At 45.0% G+C, this 23373-nt stretch overlaps 1 protein-coding gene across 3 annotated transcripts in view; it reads left to right on the top strand.

Annotated features, from left to right (window-relative positions):
- Nucleotides 1-15250: 15250 nt before the first annotated feature.
- The window catches only part of LOC104019231 (SWI/SNF-related matrix-associated actin-dependent regulator of chromatin subfamily A member 2), a 197065-nt gene continuing 188942 nt past the window's right edge, over nucleotides 15251-23373 (top strand). For 2 of the 3 annotated variants that reach the window (XM_087770743.1, XM_087770746.1), the window contains exons 1-2: nucleotides 15251-15346; nucleotides 15577-15721. The gene's annotated coding sequence lies outside the window, so the exon portion shown is untranslated. Of the gene's footprint in view, nucleotides 15347-15576; nucleotides 15722-21292; nucleotides 21423-23373 lie in introns of all 3 variants that reach the window. The other variant, XM_087770744.1, reaches the window with a different exon arrangement.

Raw genomic sequence — 23373 nt, forward strand, 5'->3', positions numbered from 1 at the left:
AAATTCCACTGGATCGATTGGTCCCTTGCTGATGTGTATAGTACGTTTCAGACATTTGGACTGGTTCTGATGGAGTCTAGGGCAACTGCATGTACTGCTACTTGTTTTACCTAGTCAAAGGCTTGTTGTTGCTTGGGTCCCCACTCGAATTAATTTTCCTCTTGTCACAGGAAAAACAGTCTCACCTAAATTTAACTTAATTTATTGCAAATTAACATAAATTTTTAATTTATAATAGGAGTTTTGAGGAAAAAAAGGCAATTAAACAAACACTTAGGGAAACACCTTTAGTCCCCCTTCTCCAGGCTCAGCTTCAGTGAAACACCTTGTATTGGCAGCCTTGGGGAAGACATATTCGAGGAGTTTGTGATCTTGAACAGGACATGTCTATTGGGCTTTGTATTAAGGCTTGAGAAGCGCATAGGTTAGCTTGAGTAGCCGCTGTATGGGAACCTGCTGGAATGCCCTGTGCTGGCCTATGCTGTGCGCTGGTGGATGTTATGACAGAGATAACATTCCAACCTGTCAGGAAACTTTCTATTAGCTGAACATCTTACTAATGTAATCCGTAACTTATGATGTCTTTAAGAAAGTTAGTGTATGTGGATCAAGGGGTGCAATGTAGTGATCCTGACCGAAACACCATTGTACATCAAGGAGTGATCCACACAACAGTTAACCTGAGTAGGCCCAAGCCTGTCTTGTGCTGCACAAATTCCTCAGCCGCAGGATAAACGTAACCAGCTCATTGTAACAGAGGAGTCTGCAGGCAGCTCCTGCTTGGTACCTGTGATTGCGGCCACCTGCGTGACCTTGTCTTTATCTAAAAATGCAGGAAGGCATTCTTATGCAAACATCCTTTCTGTTTGACAGTAGAAATGAAGAAGAGAGTTGTTTTCTTGTAAGGGAATCATATAATACATCAAATAACCAAAAAGGAGGAACCTGTCCACGGACAGAATCTGTGCAGCGTGCGGTGGGAAAATCCATTCGGGCTCTGTCCGATGCTGCACAAACACAGGGTTCCCAGCATCTGAAAGGACATAAGATTTACTCACTGTCTGTATTTCTCTTTGTATGCTATCCTATTAAAACAGCTGTTTTATTAAGCTATTTGTTGCCAGGCCTTTCTTATTGAGATCTAGAAAGAACCATCTCTCCCTCTCTCAGTCTCTCATACTGCCCCTCCCCCAGTGCAGAACACACCTCTCTTACCCTCTTTCTAGCATCAGCTTCCTTGTTTTCGCTGTGCATTATACTCAGTCCCTCCCAATTCCTTTGGTGAGGTGATGGGAGGTGTGGGAGGTGCAGGAGGTTGGGATCTGCATAGCAGTTTCTTTCTGTCACTCTGCTTAGTTGTTTTCCTCCACTGATCCTTGCTTCTTACTGCTCCTCTGCACCAGGATAGTTTCCTGCATGGGCTGCAGTCCGTTCAGGGCTGCACCTGCTCTGGCATGGATCCTTGCGTGGCCAGCACAGGCAGGATGCAGGAACAACCACAAAACCACGTATGAAATGAAAAGAGTAAATTTATTTTCGTTACCTCGAATAGATCTGCAGCTATTAATCCTCTCTCAATACAAAAGGCAAATGAGTTAGTTACAGTAGAGGCCAACCAAATCCAAGTATTTACATGTGGATCCCACGGAAATGTATCCAGGGCATGTGCCTGTAGTACAAGACTACAAAGCACGACAAGCCAACCTGTGATAAGGGAGGAAAACAGGAGTATAATCTCCTTCCAGTAATACATACGCCATTGCTCCAGCTCCTTCAGCTAATATCACTCCGGGTTTGATAACCTGATGTGGGGTAATTGCCCACACAGATTGAAGAGCTATGGCTTGCGCTTTTTCAGATTGAACTTCAATTCGATGTTGGGTTTGCGACACCAGTAACACCATTCCAATGCTATCTCTTCTAGATAAGGCACAGGTATTCATCAAAGGTACCTGAAATACAAGAACTTGACAATCTGATATCAATAGAGGATGTAAAATAAGAGGAGAAGTTGGGGTACAGAACCATACAGCATTCTCAGGGGTTATTATATGAATCTTCACATCTAGACTAATAGGTCACGGTCCCACCACACAATCCGTCAGTGTAAACAGTTCCATTTCCCCTGTAGTTAATATTTTGGGAGAGATACCATCTGGAAGAATTTCAGTCCTCACCATGTTTTGTACTGGAGGTGTTGTAATACGATCATAGTGTGTTTGATTATGAATATTCTGGCTGTTTAACAAAAAAACTGCTTTAGTAAGATGTGAACTCCAATGTTGTAAAGTTTTAGTGCTGGTTAGCTTTTTTAATTGTTCCTTCAACATCCCATTCATTCTTTCAGTCAAGCTATTAGCTTGGGGATGGTAGGCAATGTGGAATATCCAATGTATCCCTAGCCCTTGAGCCCAATCTTGTACATTATGTCCACTAAAGTGTGTTCCTTGATCACTTTGTATTTGGTGAGGAGGTCCATATTGATGAATGAGTTGTTCTAATGCTTCAATTGTGTTATGTTGATTAGCATATTTGGTGGGTCTAGCAAAAAACAGTCCTGACACTGTATCCACAGCAGCAAATACATATCGCCACCCCCTTGACAGGGGTAGGGGGCCCACATAATCAACCTGCCAAGTATTCAAGGCCCATTGACCCCGTTTTATCTTTCCCCATGGCCTATATAATGCCCTTAAATGTAGCCGCATACAAATAGTACAATTATGTGCACATGCTTTATAAATATGTAATGGCTATCGAAAAGAAAGCATTAGCAAGATCTATCACCACCTTCCAGGGCTGTAAACTTTTGCTGATTTTTTTATAAGAGTAACCATGTCTGGTACCGTAACTGCAAGTGGGGAGGTGATTTTATTCAGTTCTCTATAATCTCCAAGTGCCGTCTGGTTTTCGAGCAGGCCAAATAGGATTATTAAAAGCAGTCATGGTTTCCTTAACAATTCCCACTTGTTGAAGTGCCTGAATGGTTTGAGTAATTTCCTCCTCTCCCCTGATATACGATATTGTTTTACAGTTACCACCTTGGCAGGCACGGGCAGCACAACAGGATACCACTTCGGGAATCCATGCAAGACGGTTATAGATTGAATAGCAAATCCCGCTTGTGAAGTCCCGAAGCAGAAGTGACCATTTAAAGTTTCAACTGTTCATCCTGCCAACACATCAATACCCAAGATATATTCTTTAATTGGGGCAATTAACACCGTCATGGTAAATGGAGTGGCATTTCCTATTTTTAAGGCAACCTTAGCTCAGAGGGCAGGGGTTGGATTTCCCCTCAGTCCACAGATCTGTGAGATGGCTTCTTTATTATTAATATTACTATGTAATACAGTAACCTGAGCTCCAGTATCCACCAGAGCTAACACATGTAAAATCCCCCCAGACCACCACTTTATAGTTAAAGGAACATAGGGGCGTTGGTCCACCTCACAGTAAGAGGCTACAGTAGTAGCAATTTTGGGAGGCCTGCCAAACCTTCATTTCTGCTGTTTTGGCATTTGCCAGGTAGTGCCTTGCCTTGAGGTGGCAGGCAGGGGTGGAGGGTGGATGTGGAGTTGGTGGTAGGGCCAGGGACGGTTGGCTTTTTTGTGTAGGTGCTAACTTTTGCCATTGGCGAAACATTTCTGATGTTGTGATCCCATCTATTTCTGATCGTGGGATACCAGCTTGTACAAGATCATTCCACATTTGTTTCCTTGTCACCTGTGATGTAACTCCTTTTGGTTTTGACAGCTTTTCTTTATTCACCACCCGCACAGATGGTCCTGAAATTACAGCCCCAATTTCCTTCAAGGTATTTGCTAGGGCACCTACATTACCAGTAGCATTTGTGACTGCTGGAATAATCAAGGGTTTTAGTGAGGCAGGTGCTCCTCTCAAAAGCTGCATTTTGATACTTCTTGTTACTGCTACCCTGTCCAGGTTGAAACCCAATGAGCCATCGCTGTTATCAAAATATTCCCAGGCACAGCAGAGTAAGATGATAAGCAGTACAGCAGTACAACAAGCAGTGAAAGCAAAAAGCAGCCACTAACGAGCACTAGACTCTAACATACAGTAAGGGAAGCAAGCCTCATGGCAAGCACAGAAGCCTGCCGATTAATAGCTAAACAGCAATAACAAACAACTATAAATTTGATCTAGCACATTCCAATCAAATCTGTCATTATCTCAAACCCTTCGAGCCCCACGTTGGGTGCCAAAAAGGACTGTTGTGGTTTAACCCCGGCTGGCAACTAAGCACCACACAGCCGCTCACTCACTCCCCCCCTGTTTATTAGCAATACGCGCTATCAACCGTTCGTGTATCCTGTGCTTCCTCCTCTGTTTTCTCTTCACATGTCTCTTCACATATCTCCTCACATATCTCCTTTTTGTGTGTCCTCTCACATATCTCCTTTTGTGTGTCCTGCCCCTGGTGGCTACTACTCTTAAAAATGTTTGAGCAGAAGCACCATATGCTCCTCTGACTGGTTCAAGTTTTGTTTTGCAGTGGGTTGTTTCCATCAGTTTCAGAGCCATCTGGAACCAGTTGTGACTGGCACAGGGCGGTTCATAGCCTCCTCCCACAGAGGTCACCTGTGCAGCCTCCTGCTACCAAAACCCTGCAATTTATGCCCAATACACCTGGTGACTTGGTACAGTGGGTTCATGAGCTGACTGTACCTGGGCATGTGCATTTGCCAAAATCCCACCATTCCAAAAAAACCTTATGTTTCCTTTTTATTGGCTAGTGGTTCCATTGCCACGATCTTGTCAGTCATGTGAGTAGAAATGTGATGGCACCCATCTTGCCATTTGACACCCAGAAACTGTATTTCTTATGCAGATTCCTTCACTTTATCCCTCTTGATTGCAAGTCCCGCATTTAGTAAAATTCCAGTTTGCCTTTGTCGTACTTGCACACTTGCAAACTGTTTCCAATTTGTTATGCACCACCTGGGTGATGTTTCCCCATACTACGATGTCATCAATGTACTGTAAGTGATCTGGGGCATTGGCCTCCTCCAAAACCTTTTGTGTAAGTCTGTGACAGATGGTGGGGCTATGCTTCCATCCTTGTGGCAGATGGTTCCAGAAGTACTGTACTCCTCTCCAGGTAAAGGCAAACTGCAGTTTACACTCAGGTGTCAGGGGAATTGAGAAAAATGGAACTGGCTATGTCAGTGGTTGCATACCAGGCAGCATTCTTTGCTTGAATTTCATACTGTAGCTCTAGCTTATATGGTACTGCTGCGCTCAAAGGTGGTGTTCACCTCATTCACACCTCGATAGTTTGTGGTTAATCTCCAGTCCCCATTGGGTTTTTGCACTGGTCAGATGGAGCTGTTGAAGGGTGAATGGGTTCAAGTAACCACCCCTTGACTTTCCAGCTTTTTGATACAACTGTGTATAAGGCCAAGGGAATCTCTGTTGGTTCAATGCTGTCATTGGTGTGCTGTTCCAGGTGCAACTGGCACCAACTGAGGTGACACCTGTAGTAGTCCTACTACTGACTCTCCTTTTAAGATACTAGGTAGTTGAGATATCAAAGGGGTGTTCTCATTCATTCCCCCAGTGGTGATGCCAAATGCCCATTGATTTCCTCGTGGGTCCTTAAAATGTTCATTCCTTAAAAAGTCAACGCCCAAGATGCAAGGAGCACCCCATCCCACTACCACTTCATGGGGTTTCCAGTTTCCTTTAGTAAGAGTGAGTTTGACTTCTACTACATGCAGTTTCCACTGGCCTCTGGTGACTTCTTTGATGATGACTGGCATCTTTCTACTGAGGGTGGAAGGGAGGAGGGTACATTGGGCTCCTGTGTCCACCAAGGCTTGATCATAGAATCATAGAATGGTTTGGGTTGGAAGGGACCTTAAAGATCATCTAGTTCCAACCCCCCTGCCATGGGCAAGGACACCTTCCACTAGACTAGGTTGCTCAAAGCCCCATCCAACCTGACCTTGAACACTTCCAATGATGGGGCATCCACAACTTCTCTGGGCAACCTGTTCCAGTGCCTCACCACTCTTATAGTGAAGATTTTCTTCCTTATATCTAATCTAAATCTAACCTCTTTCAGTTTAAAACATTACCCCTCATCCTATGACTACACTCCCTGATAAAGAGTACCTCCCCATCTTTCCTGTAGGCCCCCTTTAAGTACTGGAAGGCTGCTATAAGGTCTCCCCAGAGCCTTCTCTTCTCCAGGCTAAACAACCCCAACTCTCTTAGCTTGTCTTCATAGGAGAGGTGTTCCAGCCCTCTGATCATCATCTTAGTGGCCCTCCTCTGGACCCACTCAAGCAGGTCCATGTCCTTCTTATGTTGGGGACCCCAGAGCTGGACGCAGTACTCCAGGTGGGGTCTCACCAGAGCAGAGTAGAGGGGCAGAATCACCTCCCTCGACCTGCTGGCCACGCTTCTTTTGATGCAGCCTAGGATATGGTTGGCTTTCTGGGCTGAAAGAGCACATTGCTGGGTCATGTTGAGCTTCTCATCAACCAACACCCCCAAGTCCTTCTCCTCAGGGCTGCTCTCAATCCATTCTCCGCCCAGCTTGTATTTGTGCTTGGGATTGCCTGAACCCAGGTGCAGGACCTTGCCCTTGGCCTTGTTGAACCTCATGAGGTTCGCACGGGCCCACCTCTCAAGCCTGTCAAGGTCCCTCTGGATGGCATCCCGTCCCTCCAGCGTGTGGACCGCACCACACAGCTTGGTATCATTGGCAAACTTGCTGAGGGTGCACTCAATCCCACTGTCCGTGTCCTTGGCTGGGGACAGGGCTTCCCTATGGGATGTTTACCAAAGTCAGTTCTTTCAGGAGAGGAGAGTAGGAGGAATTTTTTGCCAGTGGGGCTGATGGTGTGAGGCCTTTCTCAGCCTGCTGTGGCTTGGCAGATGTCTTTCATTGCTACTTGAGTTCATGTACCCAAGTGTCCAGCTCCTTGGTGATTGCACTATCCACAGCTCCATCATTGGGCAGAGATGCCAGCCACAGTTCCTCCTAATTATCTAGCTCTAAGCTACTGGTGCCCGCATTCCAGCATCATAATAGCTAGGTTAGGAGCTTTTCCTCTACTCCTCATTGAAGAATTATTATTTAGGTTTCACAATTCAGCATTATTTAAGGGTCAAGTGGTTTCAGTTTGTCATGTCACTAGTGTTTTGTGTGACTAGTCTCAGCCTCCCAGCCTGGCAGAAACTGCTGCAATAACTTCTTCACATGGATGCTAGGAGTGGAAGAGTTAAGATATGCTGCTCAGAGCACAGTTGCACAACCTTGACTCCTGTTTCCTCCCACTGCTCTTCAAGTAGCACAGAATCTCTCAGGCCCCACCTCCAAAAAAAAGCGGTCTTATACTAAGGGTGTTCCAAACAGCATAGGAAGGATTTGCTGGACAATATACTGGGAGCTGTTGGATGATTACAGAAAACATACCAGGAAGAGGAGGAGTTGCATTTTATTTGTTACTGTCTTATACTTGAACATGTTTCAAAATATTATCCTACATACACTATTGACACGTTTTACGAAGTAGGAGTGAATGTTACCTTATATACAAGTTAGTGTTATCCTATATACACTATTAACACACTGCCTCAAGTAGGAGTACAAAGTGTGCTTCCCATCAGACTCCTAACCCTGAGTGCCCACCCTCACATCCTACAAGATTATACCCGGGCAAACTAATTTGGCAGCTGTAGGTGGTCTTGGCCTTGTGGGCATTTGTTAAATGATGCTACAGCTGTACAATTCTCTTTTCACTGTCCAAAACCTCCTTCGTATCCCACTGCTGACGCCTGTCCTGGTTTCAGCTGGAATAGAGTAAAATTTCTTCTTAGTAGCTGGTATAGTGCTGTGTTTTGGATTTAGTATGAGAATAATGTTTCTCACTTTTACTCTTCCAATTCTCTCCCCCATCCCACTGAGGGGGGGGGGGGGGGGGAAGTGAGCGAGCGAGTGGCTGTGTGGTGCTTACTTGCCGGCTGGGGTTAAACCACGACAACACCATTTTTATTAATGTTGTGATTTAGGTCAGGACAGACTAAACGTATGCATTAATTACTACACAATAATTCAATCTCTAACAACTACCTAGCAAAATATCAAAGGTCAAACTGTGGGCCTCCAACATCAGTCTAATTATTTGAGTGATGTCAGCACAGTAGGACAAAGCAGTTGCCAAGATGAGAATGTCCCCATCTTTGGTGCTCTGAAGTAAGTATGAGAGAAAATGCATATTTAGCAAGGATGCATGTCATGTTAACAACCACTAATTGCTTGAGAAGATGCCTAATGATCTTTCCATGAAACCCATACCCCCCAGTATATAACCCAACTAAAGATTCTTTAGTATAAGCTAAACAATTTTATTTTAATTTTTGTCAGAAATGTGCTAATATCTGGACTACACCTAGCCCACATTTCAGAAATGGAAACAATATTCATAACTGGTCCCCAACTTTTGCCTAAATAATGAGCATTTGATTATTTAAGTGAATGTCACTAGATAATATAATTTCACTTTGACCATTAGCACTATGCAAGCATTTAATCATGATAAGTGACATAGACAGTGTTGATGAAGAAACAGATTTGAGTGTATAATTGTGTTTGTACACAAAAAATCAGAAGAAAGCACAATGTAGATGAAAAAAGCAAGTAAGAAACTATACAGAGAATGAATCAGCAAAAAGTGAAAAGTTAAACCTATGTGAGGAAGCACTCAGAAGAACACAGCTCCCCAAAATTAGCTTGGATGAGAGAAACACAAGCTATGACAAACTCTACTATCCTAAGCATGTAGTGAGCCACTTTTGGAATTGTGCTTTTGTCACCATCAGACTTGATATAGACAACAGTCATAAAATTTCCTCTCATTAGGAAACCAGGGGGTACATATGTGACCTATGCAAAATTAAATTGCAAAATCACCCTTTCCAAAGCTCACACTATTATTTTCCTGGCTAGATACCACTTTTTTTTTTTTTTTTACCCAATTCCATATTGTGAACTGAAACAGAACCTGTAATACAACTGTCATTAGACCAATCCTCCTCCAAGTGTTAGCCTGGCTTGAGTCAAGCACTACCCAGAGGAAAAGGACAAGGGTCCTCTACTCTTGGTCTTTACATTGATAAAAATGAATCACCATAATTTTCACAGTAATACAATTTATTTTTCTTAACCTACAATATTCACAGCCTTCTCCATTTATAGGACAGGAATTCCAGAATAGTGACTTCCATTGTCGTCTTCTACTGCACTACAATCAGTACACCTACAATAATGGGAACACTATAATGAACAGTTAACAGGATCTGTTTCTAGATCTTATGGGATTGTCAAAAGACTTCTGGAACCTCTTCAAGGAACTCCAGGGTGCCTGCTACTGAAGGGAAAAGACAGATACAGGGGGCTGTGACTTCTAACAAGCTCTGTCAGCTATTCCTGATCCAAGGGTGGTTTGAGCTTTTTTTTCCCAGCCAACTCCTGATTAGGGAGGGTCAAGCACCCTTTCAGCATGTGCTAGGGAGAGGCCTATGTAACTGCTAGGCCCAGAGCACAGGCAACAGATGCAACAATTTGCATAGCAGTTTGCATAGAAGGGGGCCAGCAACTCTGCTGAGGGCAATGTGCACGTGCTCAGCAATGGTTGTGATGTGCCACAGGGCAAGGTTCCCAGCACCCAATGGAGCAAGTATCCCTGGAACATCAGAGGTTCCAAAGGGAGGCTGTAGCTCTCCAGGTCTCGGTAGGGAATGCCTGGGGTCTTTTGTTGAGACTGGGGCAAGGAGAGATGGTCTCTTTGCCTGCAGCTGTGTGCTGGTAGATCTGTGTTGCCAAGTAAAGGAGCTGGGAGAAGAGGTCAGCAGACTACATAGCATCAGGGATGACAAGGAACAATCCAACTGTATCTTTTCCAAGACCCTGCAGATACAAAGGCCTGAATCCCCAAATGCACTGAAGGAAGGGCAGCCAGAATTTGTGCTTATTGGGGTGGAAAATGGAGACTCCCATGATGGCAAAGGCTGGAAACTTGTGACTTCTGGCACCAGGAGGAAGGCTCCTGCTCTACCCATAGATCTGCAACTGCAGAATAGGTTCAGTACCCTAATTGTAAATGAAGGGCTGGAAGCTCTGTCCAACAAAGCATCAGAGCCAGCTGAGCCTGAACCAAGCAATAGCACCAAAAGGAAGCAGCACTATTGTAGTGGGAGACTCCCTCCTGCAGGGGGTAGAGGCTCCCATCTGCTGACCTTGACCTGCTGTCCAGGGATGTGTGTTTCTTGCCAGGGGCTCGGATCCAGGATGCTATGGAGAGACTGCTGAGACTTGTCCAGTCCTTGGAGTATTAAGTCCTGCTGCTCATCCATGTGGGCACCAATAATACTGCATATCAAGAGTGACCACATGGCTCTGGGGACAAGGGCATTAGGGCCTACATGGTTTACTCCTCAGTTTTGCTAATGAGGGGGGAGGACTTGAGGAGAAGGGGACAGAGCCTGCAGGTCAACCATGGGTTTCACAGATGGTAACAACAACAGGGATTTGGCATTTATGACCAAGGGACCCTGTGGGGTTTGAGAACTGATAGGGAGAGACAGAATCCACCTGACCAAGTGAGGCAAAAGCATCTTTGCCAACAGACTGGCCAGCTTTGTGAGGAGAGCTTTAATCTAGGAACAATGGGGAAAGGGAGAGGACAACCCACAGTCAAGTGAGAAAGTGGTGGACTGGGTTAACAAGCAAAAAGGGTGCAGGGTGATGTGGACAGGGGAGACCTTGAAATCAACAAAACAGGGCTGAGAGGGAACCACTTCAAGCATATACACACAGATAAGGAAGTGCCAAGAGGACAGAATTAGGAGGAAAGTTCTAATGCATTTTCTGGGAAATCATCATGACTGCATGCCTCTCTGAAGTGCATATACACTAATGCACACAACATGCAGAACAATCAGGAAGAATGAGAAGTTTGTGTGCAGTTACAGAGCTAAGATCTCATAGGGATCACAGAGATGTGGTAGGATAGTTCACACGATTGGAGTGCTGCAGTGGATGGATACAAGCTCTTTAGGAAGGACAGGCCAGGAAGGTGAGGAGGGGGCACAAGCAATCTATGAGGCTTTTGCAGTGCATTGATGACAACTTCCTGACACAGGTGATCAAGGAGCCAATGAGGTGAGGCACTCTACTGAACCTCATATTTACAAGGTTGAGGATGTGAAGTTTGGTGGGGAGGAGGAAGTGGAAAAGCAGCCTTAGTCACAGTGACCATGAGATGGTAGAGTTAAGGATCCCATGAGGAGGGAACAAGGCAAATAGCAGGATCACAATCCTGGACTTCAGAAGAGCTGACTACGGCCTCTTCAGGGAGCTGCTTGGAATAATCCAAGGGGCAAGGGACCTGGTGACAAAGGACACAGAAAAGGTTGATGTACTGATTGCTTCTTAGCGTTATTTTTTTTACTGCTAAGATATACTTTCAGGAATCCCAGGCCCCTGAGACTAATGGGTAAATCTGGAAAAAGGAAGACTTACCCTCAGTAGAGGAGGACCAAGTTAGGGAACATTAAAACAAACTGGACATATACAAGACCATGGGACATGACAAGATGCACCCATGAGTACAGAGGGAGCTGGCTGATATCACTGAAAGGCCACTCTCAATTATCTTTGAAAGGTCATGGTGATCAGGAGAGGTTTCTGAGGACTGGAAGAAAGCAAATATCACTCCTATTTTCAAGGAGGGCAAGAAGGAGGATCCTGGGAGCTAGAGGCTGGTCAGACTCACCTCCATCCTTGGGAAAGTCATGGTGCAAACAATCCTGTAAGCCACTTCCAGACATATGACAAAAAGGTGCTTGGGATTTGTCAGCATGGATTTATGAAGGGAAAATCATGCCTGACCAACTTGCTAGCCTTCTGTGATGACTAGCTTGGTGTATGAGGGGAGAATAGTGGATGTTGTTTATCTTGACTTTAGCAAGGCTGTTCACACTGTCTCTCATACTATCCTCACAGACACACTGATGAAGCATGGACTAGATAAGTCGCAGAGGCGCGCTGCTCCAGTGCTGGCCCAGTCCACAGTGGAGCGGCAGATCTTGGCATACAGGGGGCTTTCCTGAGGCAGGAAAACGCCAGGGCAGCAGAGAGACCCGCCAGGAGCCAGCAGCTCTCACGAGAGACACTGACGAGGCCTGGGCATTGCCAGAGCAACCGCGGCCACCCCTACATCTATAAAAAGCAGCCTAGGGAGCGCTAGCGACCAGGGTGTGGTGTGTCAGTTTGTGCATGAAGGGTGTCGTCACCCTACCAGCTCCAAAGGTCAGTTCAGTTGGTGGTCATCACCAGAAGGAGCTTAGCTATGGTATCCACCCAGCAGAAAGCTATGTCCTCTGCACTCACCAGAACTGATGTGGCTACCCAGACAGAGCTCCCGTGAAAACATGCAGCCATCCAGGTCTCAGGCTGTAGGGTGTGCCAGAGCCTTTCACTAGTAGCTGATGGCAGTAGTGAGAACAGCTGTGTGAGGTGTGACCAAGTGGATGATCTGCTCAACTTGAAGGCAGAGCCTTGAGAGGAAGTGGACAGGTTAAGGAGCATCAGGTAGTCTGAGAAAGAGATAGACTGGTGGAACCATGCTCTGCCCTTCCTGAGACAGAAACAGGAACATCCACCAGAAAAAACACAAGATCAAGGGGATCCTGTATCCTTCCCCCCACCAGGCAGAAGGCAGTAACTTAAAGGAAAGGAGCGAATGGAGGCAAGTCTACGCTCAGGGTGGCAGGCGAACCCCCTCCTTGCCTACCTCGCCTTCCCAGGTGCCTCTATACAACAGATATGAGGCTCTAGATGTGGAAGGTCAGTCAATTGATGGTGTGGATGATGGTCCATCTATACCAGAAATGTTGCCGAGGTCAGAAAGGCCTACCCCCTGTATCGTGACCACCTCCACGAGGAAAAAGATGGGTTATAGTTGTAGGTGACTCCCTTCTGAGGGGAACAGAGGGTCTAATATGCCGGACAGACCCTCCTCCTCTTAGGGAAGTCTGCTGCCTCCCTGGGGCCTGGGTTAAGGACATCACTAGAAAACTTCCTAGCCTGATACAGCCCTCGGACTATTATCCATTATTGCTCTTCCATGTGGGTGGTGATGAAGCCACAGCGTGTAGTCCAAGGGCAATCAAAAGAGACTTCAGGGCCTTGGGACAGTTGGTAAGAGAATCTGGGGCACAGGTAATTTTTTCCTCTATCTTACTAAAGTCCAGGTAGACAACATCCACAGCCTTTCCCTCATCCACCAAGCGGGTCACCTTGTCATAGAAGGAGATCAGGTTGGTCAACATGGCCAACAGCCCAGCTGAAGTACCTCTACACCAATACACGCAGCATGGGCAAGAAACAGGAGGAGTTGGAAGCCACCATGCTGCTAGAAAGATACGACCTACTTGCCATTACTGAAACTTGGTGGGATGAATCCCGTGACTGGAGCATTGCTATCAATGGCTACAAGCTGTTCAGAAGGGACAGGCGAGGAAGAGGGGCAGAGGGGTTGCCCTCTACATCAACAAATGGATAGATTGTGAAGAGCTATCTCTGAAGAATAGCCACGAGCAGGTTGAAAGCTTATGGGTAAGAATTAGAGACCAAGGCAACAAAGGGAACCTTGTGGTTGGTGTTTTACTACAGGCCGTCTGATCAAGGGAAGCCTATTGACGAAGCCTTCTTACTCCAGCTACAGGAGGCATTGTGCTCGCAGGCTCTCATTGTGCTGGGGGACTTCAACCACCCTGACATCTGCTGGAAAAGTAGCACAGCGAGCTGTAGGCAATCCAGGAGACTCCTGGAGTGCATTGAGGATAACTTCTTAGGCCAGGTAATAGACAGCCCTACCAGAGGGGATGCATTACTGGACTTGTTGGTCACCAATGCAAGTGAGCTAATTGGTGACATCAAGATTGGAGGCAGCCTGGGCTGCAGTGATCGTGCACTGGTGGAGTTCACAGTCCTGAGGGATATGGGACAGGCAAAGAGTAAAGTCAGGACCCTGAATTTTAGGAAAGCAAACTTCCAGCTGTTCAAGGAGTTAATCAACAGGACCCCCTGGGAAATGGCCCTCAGGGACAAGGGAGCAGAACAGAGCTGGCAGATCTTCAAGGATGCTTTCCATAGAGTGCAAGAGCTCTCGATCCCCAGGTGTAAGAAATCAGGAAAGGAAGGCAAGAGACCAGCATGGCTGAGTCAAGACCTGCTGGTCAAACTAAAGGGCAAGAAGGAAACGCACAGGCAGTGGAAGCAGGGACAGGTATCCTGGGAAGAGTATAGGGACGCTGCCCGGTTGTGTAGGAATGGGGTCAGGAAGGCCAAGGCACAGCTGGAGCTGAACTTGGCAAGGGATGCAAAGAACAATAAGAAGGGCTTCTATAGGTATGTCGGCCAGAAAAGGAAGGTCAAAGAAAGCGTACTCCCTTGATGAACACGACTGGCAAACTGGTAACAACGGACGAGGAGAAGGCTGAGGTACTCAACAACTTTTTTGCCTCTGTCTTCACTGGCAACCTCTCTCCTCACACCTCCCGAGTCAATGGGCCATTTGACGGGGATCAGGGGGGCAGAGGTCCTCCCACTGTAAGGGAAGATCAGGTTTGTGACCACCTGAGGATCCTGAACATACATAAATCTATGGGTCCCAATGAGATGCATCCCAGAGTCCTGAGGGAATTGGCTGATGTAGATGCCAAGCCACTCTCCATGATATTTGAAAAGTTACCAAGCTGAGTGGTGTGTTTGACATGCCTGAGGGATGGGATGCCATCCAGAGGGGGCTGGACAAGCTCGAGAAGTGGGCTCATGTGAACCTCATGAGGTTCAACAAGGCCAAGTGCAAGGTCCTGCACCTGCGTCGGGGCAACCCAGGGGGTTTCAGTACAGGCTGGGGGATGAAGGGATCGAGAGCAGCCCTGCGGAGAAGGACTTGGGGATACTGGCCTCACCAGTGCTGAGTAGAGGTGAATGATCACCTCCGTCGACCTGCTGGCAATGCTCTTCCTAATGCAGCCCCACCTCCTCCGTTCCAGGCTAAACAACAGTTAAGGAGTCTCAATTGGATTGCCCTTTCTGAACAGGAGGCGGGTGCTCTCCTTGAGGTGAACCAATGGGAGAACCCTTTCCTTGAGCGATGGTGTCGGGTTGGAGAAGCGGTGGGAGGAGGCAGGAGGAGGGAATAGTTGTCATCAATGAAGTCATAATCTCATCCCTCTCTGGTTTTGTACTCTGACTGACTCACAGAGAGGGAAGCCGTTCAATACAACATTCTTCCAAAGCAAGGTAACTGTAATTTACGATTTCTTCCCCCCTTCCCATGTATACTCTCAACCTTTTCCATTATAGTTGGTTTTTAAGTAATTTATTATTATTGGCTATGTAAGCATGCATCATGCCCACTTTCACTCCTTAAAAAATATGCCTCCTGGCTTCAAGGATTATTATGTGCCTTCCTTCCATTCCTTTCTGCCATCTACAACTTACATTTCTCCAAAAATCTTTATATTTTTCAGTGGGTGAAGAGAAAAAAAGTTTTGATCCAGCATTTCTGGAATAATCATAATGTAAATATCTAATAAGAATAAAAAAAACACCAACCTTTTCCTGATTTGCAAGTCAGCTGCAGCAACAGAGAGAAGGAGGAGGAAGCAGGGAATGGTGCGTATGTGTATCTATCAATCTATCTGTCTGTGAGTATATGTAATTTTTAAAGAAAGTGTCTGAAAAATTAAGATAAGAATAATCGGCTGCTTTTGTAATCCCTTGGTATTGAGTCTGAAGCGAGCATTTAAAAGGCTCCAGGCAAAGCAGTCTAAACAGATATAGATCCCAGAAGCAACAGCCTCTTCAGGAGCAGCTCGGCAGCTACGATGGGGCTGGGAGTTGGTCTTGTCTTTTTTTAATTTTTTTTCCCCCTGCATTAATTGATCGATTTGTATTTTAGTGGCTCTAAACAGAGTGTGTTGGGAGGGAGATTATAATCTTCTAGCCTTTTGAGCAGAAGGGTTAAATTTATTGCATGCAGCTGAATGTTGCACTTTGAAATCCATTGCCTTCTGGCTTGGGGAAGGGGAGAACAAATGCTGCGCTTTGTGAGTGTTTTGTAATGGCATTGTTGTCTTCTTTTGCAAAGAATTAAGTAGATGTGGCTGAGGAAAGAGAAGTGGAGTGGAAAGAGCTGTGTGTGAGGAGTGGTGTTACTTGTTAGAGCAGCAGCGTTAACTAGCAATGCCAAGGAGGCCGTGAGCTGGATAATCTCCCTGTCTGACTGCCCCAAACATATGAACATGTGGGAGAACGTTTGGGGGGCAGGGGATTCACTAACCAAGGCTGCAGCTCCTGTTGCCTTTCATTTTACTATCTTTTAATCTCTGGTTTTAATTGCCCAGTCAAGTCACTCCTGCTGTAAAAATGTTGTGATTAATTTCCTAAAATAGCTTCTCTCATTCCCTTTTTTTCTGGGAAAAAAGCTAGTGTTCCCATGTCCCGTCCCCGTGTCCCATCCCCCCCCAGCACCTTGCAGTAGTCTGAGGAACAAAGAGTGGCATAAAACAACATGCGCTTACAAATGTATAATTGTCTTCCATGCAATTTGCATGTTATTTCCGGTATGTGTGGAAAATCTGCCTTTTTTGGGGGGGAGTACATACATGTTTATATTAATATGGATGCAAGTTCTTTGTAAAGATGTGATTCTCATCATCCTGTTGGGAGAGGGGTCTTGTTCTATGCACAAAAAAAAAAAAAAGGTGGGTTGTTGTTGGGGGGGGGGGGGTTGGTTTTTTTTGTTTTGTTTTTTTTTCCTTCCCCCTCTCGGTGATTAAGAGGAGGTAAGGAGAAAATGAGGCTTTCCGGAGTGTTCCGGTTTGTTACTGGGTGCTGTGTGCTGAGTAAACCTGGAGGAGAGCAGTTACAGCCTGTCTCTCTCTTTGGAGAGAGAAAGGCAGTGTTTTGTGGTAGCCGAGGGTGGGTTTTGGGGTTTGTTTTGTTTTGTTTGGGGGGGGAGGGGTCGTGGTGGTGTGTTTTTCTGGTTTTGTTTTTTTTTTTTTTTCTTTCTTTCTTTCTTCCTCCTGCGTATGCATTCAGCAGCAGAGAATCGGGAAGTCACAGCAGCCAAATACAGACTTACACATTTATGGATGTGTTTGATTGGTGTGACATGACGGAAGAAGAGGAGGAGAGAGAGGCCTAGCTTTGCCATGAAACATGATTCCTGTTCATGCATCTGGCTCTTAACCCAAGTTATGCATGCTTAGATCTCACTTTTGGGTGTCAGTTCATCAAGGTAACCCACCAGGAAAAGCAGTGCAGCCGTTGCTTTGTGGAGTGAGAGAAGAAAGCAGGACTGGCTCTTTCAAAATCGATTTTGAGATCCTCTTGATTGGGGCTAAAACTTCCTAGGAAGGAAATACAGTTCTGCTAAATGTGCTTGCATGTCACCTGTGTATTTGTGGATGGAGGTGCTGGGGTGTGTTACAGTTATAAAGTCGAGGCCTGTACATTCCCCAGCAATTCCGGAAAATTCATGTTGGGGTTTTAAAAGAAAAAGCTTATTCTTTAATGAAGACAGTAAGAGTGAGAAACTTGCAATCTCTAATGATCCAGTCTCTTTGTGCATAGGGGGGAAGGGAGTGATTGAGTTTGGATCCTTTGTTTTTTTTATTTATCATTATTTTATTTTAATATTATTCATATGAAGTTTGTATGTAGATAAAACAAGTAGAACTTCCCCTGACCACATTTGAGGAAGCCCTTTATATTTGCTAGGGGAAGAATGGAGTTTATAAATTTGTCTTTTAATGCCCAAACAAAATTTATGCTTAAGGAGAAACAAAATATATGCAATGGAAAAAAGTGTTTTTAACCTGTAATTGGAATCAGATTTTTTTTAAAAGACGTTCTAAAGAATCAGATATTTAAAAATTATTTTTAAAGTGAGTGTAAATATTATTGAATAAATACTGTGCTGTAACCTCAATATGACTAAATAGGTTACATTGGAGTTGATTTTTTTCCCTTTATATTTGCTGTTTATTTTGTTTTCTGATGTTCAAAAAAATTTTGATGTCCAACACTTCCAAACATTAGATGAACTTCATTCTTGCTAAGAAGGTCTTTGATGAATATTTTAGACAGGTAAGTAATTGGCTGAAGAGTCAAAGATATATGGATTTTTTTTTTTTTAACTGTAGCAGACTAAATCTTGTGTTTGTTTTCTATTTAAATGATATGGAACCAATGTTATTTACAGCATTGTTCCATTTGCCACCTTTCCTGTATATTTAGATCTTTCTTTGGTGTTACTCACATCTAAACATAACCCCAGAGATCGAGGCAATAAATGTTACACCAAAATTTTCTTCCATTAGTATTATAAGAGTTACATGTCAAGGCCCACAGCCTTTTTTGTGTGAGTCAGTGTATTGTTATACAAACGAAGGCCCTTCTTTCTAAAAGGGAATTTTAATTTAGCAAATGAGACCATTTTTACAAATCATTGCAATGTTCATTATATTTTTTGTTTCCTACTGCAATTGATCTCCATATATTGAGTGTCCTTGACGTCCTCCTCTTCTGTGCTCCTTCGTTTCAGTTTTTCATTTCAGACTGATCCTCTAATGGGAGAAATAAATGGAAAATTACAACATAAAGATCATTTGCCATGAAAATGGAAGCAAGTAGAAGCTTATGCCTTATTTGCACAGCTTTGATAGTTTGCAAATATATAGGATAATAGAACTGAGATGGAAAAAGATTTTAATTGTCCAAAAAAACCCATAATTATCACTTTTTGTATGAGCATCTCTGTCTCTCTGCTTCCCCTTGATCCCTAACCAGTCAACAGTCATGAGTGAGTCTTCTGTCATAGAATCATGGAATCGTAGAATCGTTAAGGTTGGAAAAGACCCTTAAGATCATCGAGTCAAACCGTTAACCTAGCACTGCCAAGTCCACCACTAAACCATGTCCTCAAGCACCACGTCTACCCATCTTTTAAATACCTCTGGGGATGTGGACTCAACCACTTCCCTGGGCAGCCTGTTCCAGTGCCTGACTACCCTTTCAGTGAAGAAGTTTTTTCCTAATATCCAGCCTAAACTTCCCCTGGCACAGCTTGAGGCTGTTTCCTCTAATCCCATCACTTGTTACTTGGGAGAAGAGACTGACCCCCACCTCACTACAACCTCCTTTCAGGTAGTTGTAGAGAGCAATAAGGTCTCCCCTCAGCCTCCTCTTCTCCAAACTAAACCACCCCAGCTCCCTCAGTTGCTCCTCGCAAGACTTGTTCTCTAGACCCTTCACCAGCTTCATTGCCCTTCTTTGGACACTCATGTTCAGGCAGCTGTCAACCAACACCCCCAGTTCCTTTTCTGCCAGGCAGCTCTCCAGCCACTCTTCCCCAAGCCTGTAGCATTGCATGGGGTTGTTGTGACCCAAGTGCAGGACCTGGCACTTAGCCTTGTTGAATCTCATACATTTGGGCCTGGCCCATCGATCCAGCCTGTCCAGGTCCCTCTGTAGGGCCTTCCTACCCTCCAGCAGATCAACATTCCCGGCCAACTTGGTGTCATCTGCAAACTTCCTGAGGGTGCACTCAGTCCCCTCATCCAGATCATCAGTGAAGATATTGAACAGGACCGGCCCCAGTACTGAGCCCTGGGGAACACCACTCGTGACCGGCCGCCAACTGGATTTGACTCCATTCACCACCACTCTCTGGGCTCGGCCGTCCAGCCAGTTTTTTACCCAGCGGAGAGTGCACTTATCCAAGCCATGAGCAGCCAGCTTCTCCAGTAGAATGCTGTGGGAGACAGTGTCAAAGGCCTTACTAAAGTCCAGGTAGACAACATCCACAGCCTTTCCCTCATCCACTAAGCGGGTCACCTTGTCATAGAAGGAGATCAGGTTATTGAAGCAGGATCTCCCTTTCATAGACCCATGCTGTCTGAGCCTGATCCCCCTGTTGTCCCACATGTGCCGCGTAATGGCACTCAAGATGATCTGCTCCATGACCTTCCCCGGCACTGAGGTCAGGCTGACAGGCCTGTAGTTCCCCGGATCCTCCTTCAGACCCTTCTTGTAGATGGGTGTCACATTAGCTAACTTCCAGTCATCTGGGACCTCCCTGGTTGACCAGGACTGCTGATAAATGATGGAGAGTGGCTTGGCCAGCTCCTCTGCCAGCTCCCTCAGTATCCTCAGGTGGATCCTGTCTGGCCCCATAGACTTGTGGGCATCCAGGTGGAGGAGCAGGTTGCTGTTACCTCTTTGATTATTGGGGCTTCATTCTGCATAGTATCTCCATCTTCCAGCTCAGGGGCCTGAATACCCTGAGGATGACCAGTCTGACTATTAAAGACTGAGGCAAAGAAGGCATTAAGTACCTCAGCCTTCTCCTCATCTTTTGTGGCGATGTTTCCCTCCGCATCCAGTAAAGGATGGAGATTCTCCTTGGCCCTCCTTTTGTCACTGATATATTTGTAAAAACATTTTTTGTTATCCTTAACTGCAGTGGCCAGATTAAGTTCTAGCTGGGCCTTTGCCTTTCTGATCTTCTCCCTGCATAACCTCACAACATCCTTGTAGTCCTCCTGAGTTGCCTGCCCCTTCTTCCAAAGTTGGTAAGCTCTCCTTTTTTTCTTGAGTTCAAAAAAACTGTCCCCTAAAAGTAGAGTAAAATCTGCACATGTAGCACTGAATAGCACTACTCCAAGTGTAGACTTGATTTTTAGTCACTGGCAAAGTTTTATGAATATTGATAAGTGGTGAAGAAGTAGTTCCTTATACTCTTAACTCCAACTATCTACTTTACTCTTTTCCTGAAGGTTATTGCCTTCTGTAGCAAAGCTGTTTAAAAGGGATCATATACACATGCCTCGACTTCTTCAGTGAAAAATTTGATAACATTGTTTATGCTCATCTTCTATGGGCCCTGACTCTTGTTGACTTCCCTTGGGATGGCTGTAGTAAATCCAGCCCCTAGCTGTTAGCCGCTCTTTTCTTGGTGCTGATTTTTGTTTTATTTCATAACTTAGGCTGTAATTTACAGTGCTTCAGAAACTGCTTCATGAGAAGCCAAAACAACTAGACAGTAGGGATGAGCTTCTACAAGAGGAATGGGAAAGAGTTGGAGGCGGGGACTACTAGAACTATCTAAAAGTAAACAGTCTCTTTTTGTAATAGAGCCTTATGTTATTTGACCTCCACAACGAAATGTCTGTGACGCAGGTACACGACCCATTCTACTCGTTCTATTGTGGGTGAGGATGGTGATCTCTGACAGAGGGCTGGAGAAAAAGCTGGGGCAGTGTACAGAGCTTGTTTGTCTCTGTCCTAAGCATCTGGATAAAGAACTGAGGTGATGTATTTCTGATTCTATGGTTTGTATGCAAAACTGCAAGTTGCCTTCCAAGACTGAACTTTTATGAGTTCAGCTCCTGTTATGTAAATTGAATAACCCTAGTTTATGTCAGTTGAAGATCTCTTTCATCTTTACTGGTTTTATATTGTTTCATATACACTTTGTGTTCATTGATTGAATCATTGTTTGACCCTGGAATGGCAATAGTTAGGTCCTGATAAATGTTATCTAACAAATGGTGTTTTATGGGGATCTAAAATGCAAAACACTGACTTGTAAGTTACTTTTTCTAATTGTAGTGAGCTGTCTTCCTATTATTGGTTCTTAAACTTCCAGAATCTTAGTTTTGGTTATAGTTAGTAAATCAAGCAAATATCATGAAACATTCATAGTGTCGTTTTGTATTTTTCATGATGTAAGAAAGGTGGCCCCAAGCTTTCCTGTTCCCAGTAACAGTGTGTTGTGATTTCATAACGTATTGTTTTTTCAAAAGCACCTATGGATCGTGACTTCAGTTGGAGGGAGGAGGTGGACTGTAATTATTTTCCTGTAGATTTAAAGATAAGGGAATGTGATCTGCACAGTAACATGCTATTAGCATGCAGCTGAAGCTTGGGTCTACATTGCCTTTTCATCGGATCTAAATGGTGCAGTTTACTTGTTTTCCAATATCTTGCTAAGGCAGGGGATCTGATCAAATACACCCTGTGGCTGAGACTCATTTTGGGTTGATTCAGGCTAGAAAAAGACAAAAGTTATATTAGATGGCGAGGAGAAACAAGCAGAGGAATTGAAAATACTTATTGCTCTATGTGTTGCTAGAGTCAGTGCAACTGTCTTGTGCCAAAGTAGTCTGCCATTTCTGGAACTTTTGGGCTGTCCTGCTGGTTGTAAATTCCAAAGTAGTGGTGGTTTGTTGCCTGATCAATAATCATAGAATTGCTGAGGTTGGAAGGGACCTCTGGTGATTGTTTAGTCCACTCCCCCTGCTCAAAGAAGGGTCAACTAGAGCAGGTTGCTCAGGGCCGTGTCCAGTTGGGTTTCTAATATCTTCAAGGAGGGAGACTCCACAACCTTTCTGGACAACTTGGTCCAGTCTTTGACCATCTTCACAGTAATATTTTTTCCTTACATTTAAGTGAAATTTTTTGTATCTTAATTTGTGTCCATTGCTTCTTGTCCTTTCGCTTGGGTACCACTGAGAAAAGGCTGACTCCATTTCCTTTATACCCCCTTGTCAGGTATTTAGACACATTTATAAGATTCTCCCTGAGCTTGCTCTTCTTGAGCCTGAGAGAGCTGGGATTGTTTAGCCTCTCTTTGTATGAGAGATGCTCCAATCCCACCATAATCATCTTTGTGGCCCTTCACTGGACTTGCTCCAGTATGTCCATGTCTCTCCTGTACTGGGGAGCTCAGAACTGGACACAGCACTCCAGTTGGGGTTTCACCAGTGCTGAGTAGAGTGGAAGGATCACCTCCCTTGACCTCATGGTAATACTCTCCCTAATGTAATCCAGGGTGCTGTTGGCTGCCTTTGCCACAAGGGCACATTGTGGACTCACACTCAACTTGGTGTCCACCAGGACCCCCAGGTCTTTTTCTGCAAAACTGTTTTCCAGCTAGTCAGCCCCAGTCTATACTGGTGCATGGTGTTATTCCTCCTCAGGGGCAGGACTGGGTATTTCCCTTAGTTGAACTTCATGAGGTTCCTGTCTGCTCATTTCTCCAGCCTGTCCAGGTCCCTCTGGATGGCGGCACAACTCTGGTGTATCAGCCACTCCTCCCAATTCTGTATCATCTGCATATTTATTGAAGATACGTTCTGTCCCATCATTCAGGTCATTAATGAAGATGTTGAACAGGAATGGACCCAATATTGACCTCTGGGGTACACCAATAGTGACTGGCCTCCAACTGGACTTTGTACTGCTGATCACAATGCTCT

The sequence above is a fragment of the Nipponia nippon genome, unplaced genomic scaffold (genome assembly GCF_047370975.1).
Source record: "Nipponia nippon isolate SJK-2023a ecotype South Korea unplaced genomic scaffold, ASM4737097v1 scaffold_33, whole genome shotgun sequence".
Classification (NCBI taxonomy): domain Eukaryota; kingdom Metazoa; phylum Chordata; class Aves; order Pelecaniformes; family Threskiornithidae; genus Nipponia; species Nipponia nippon.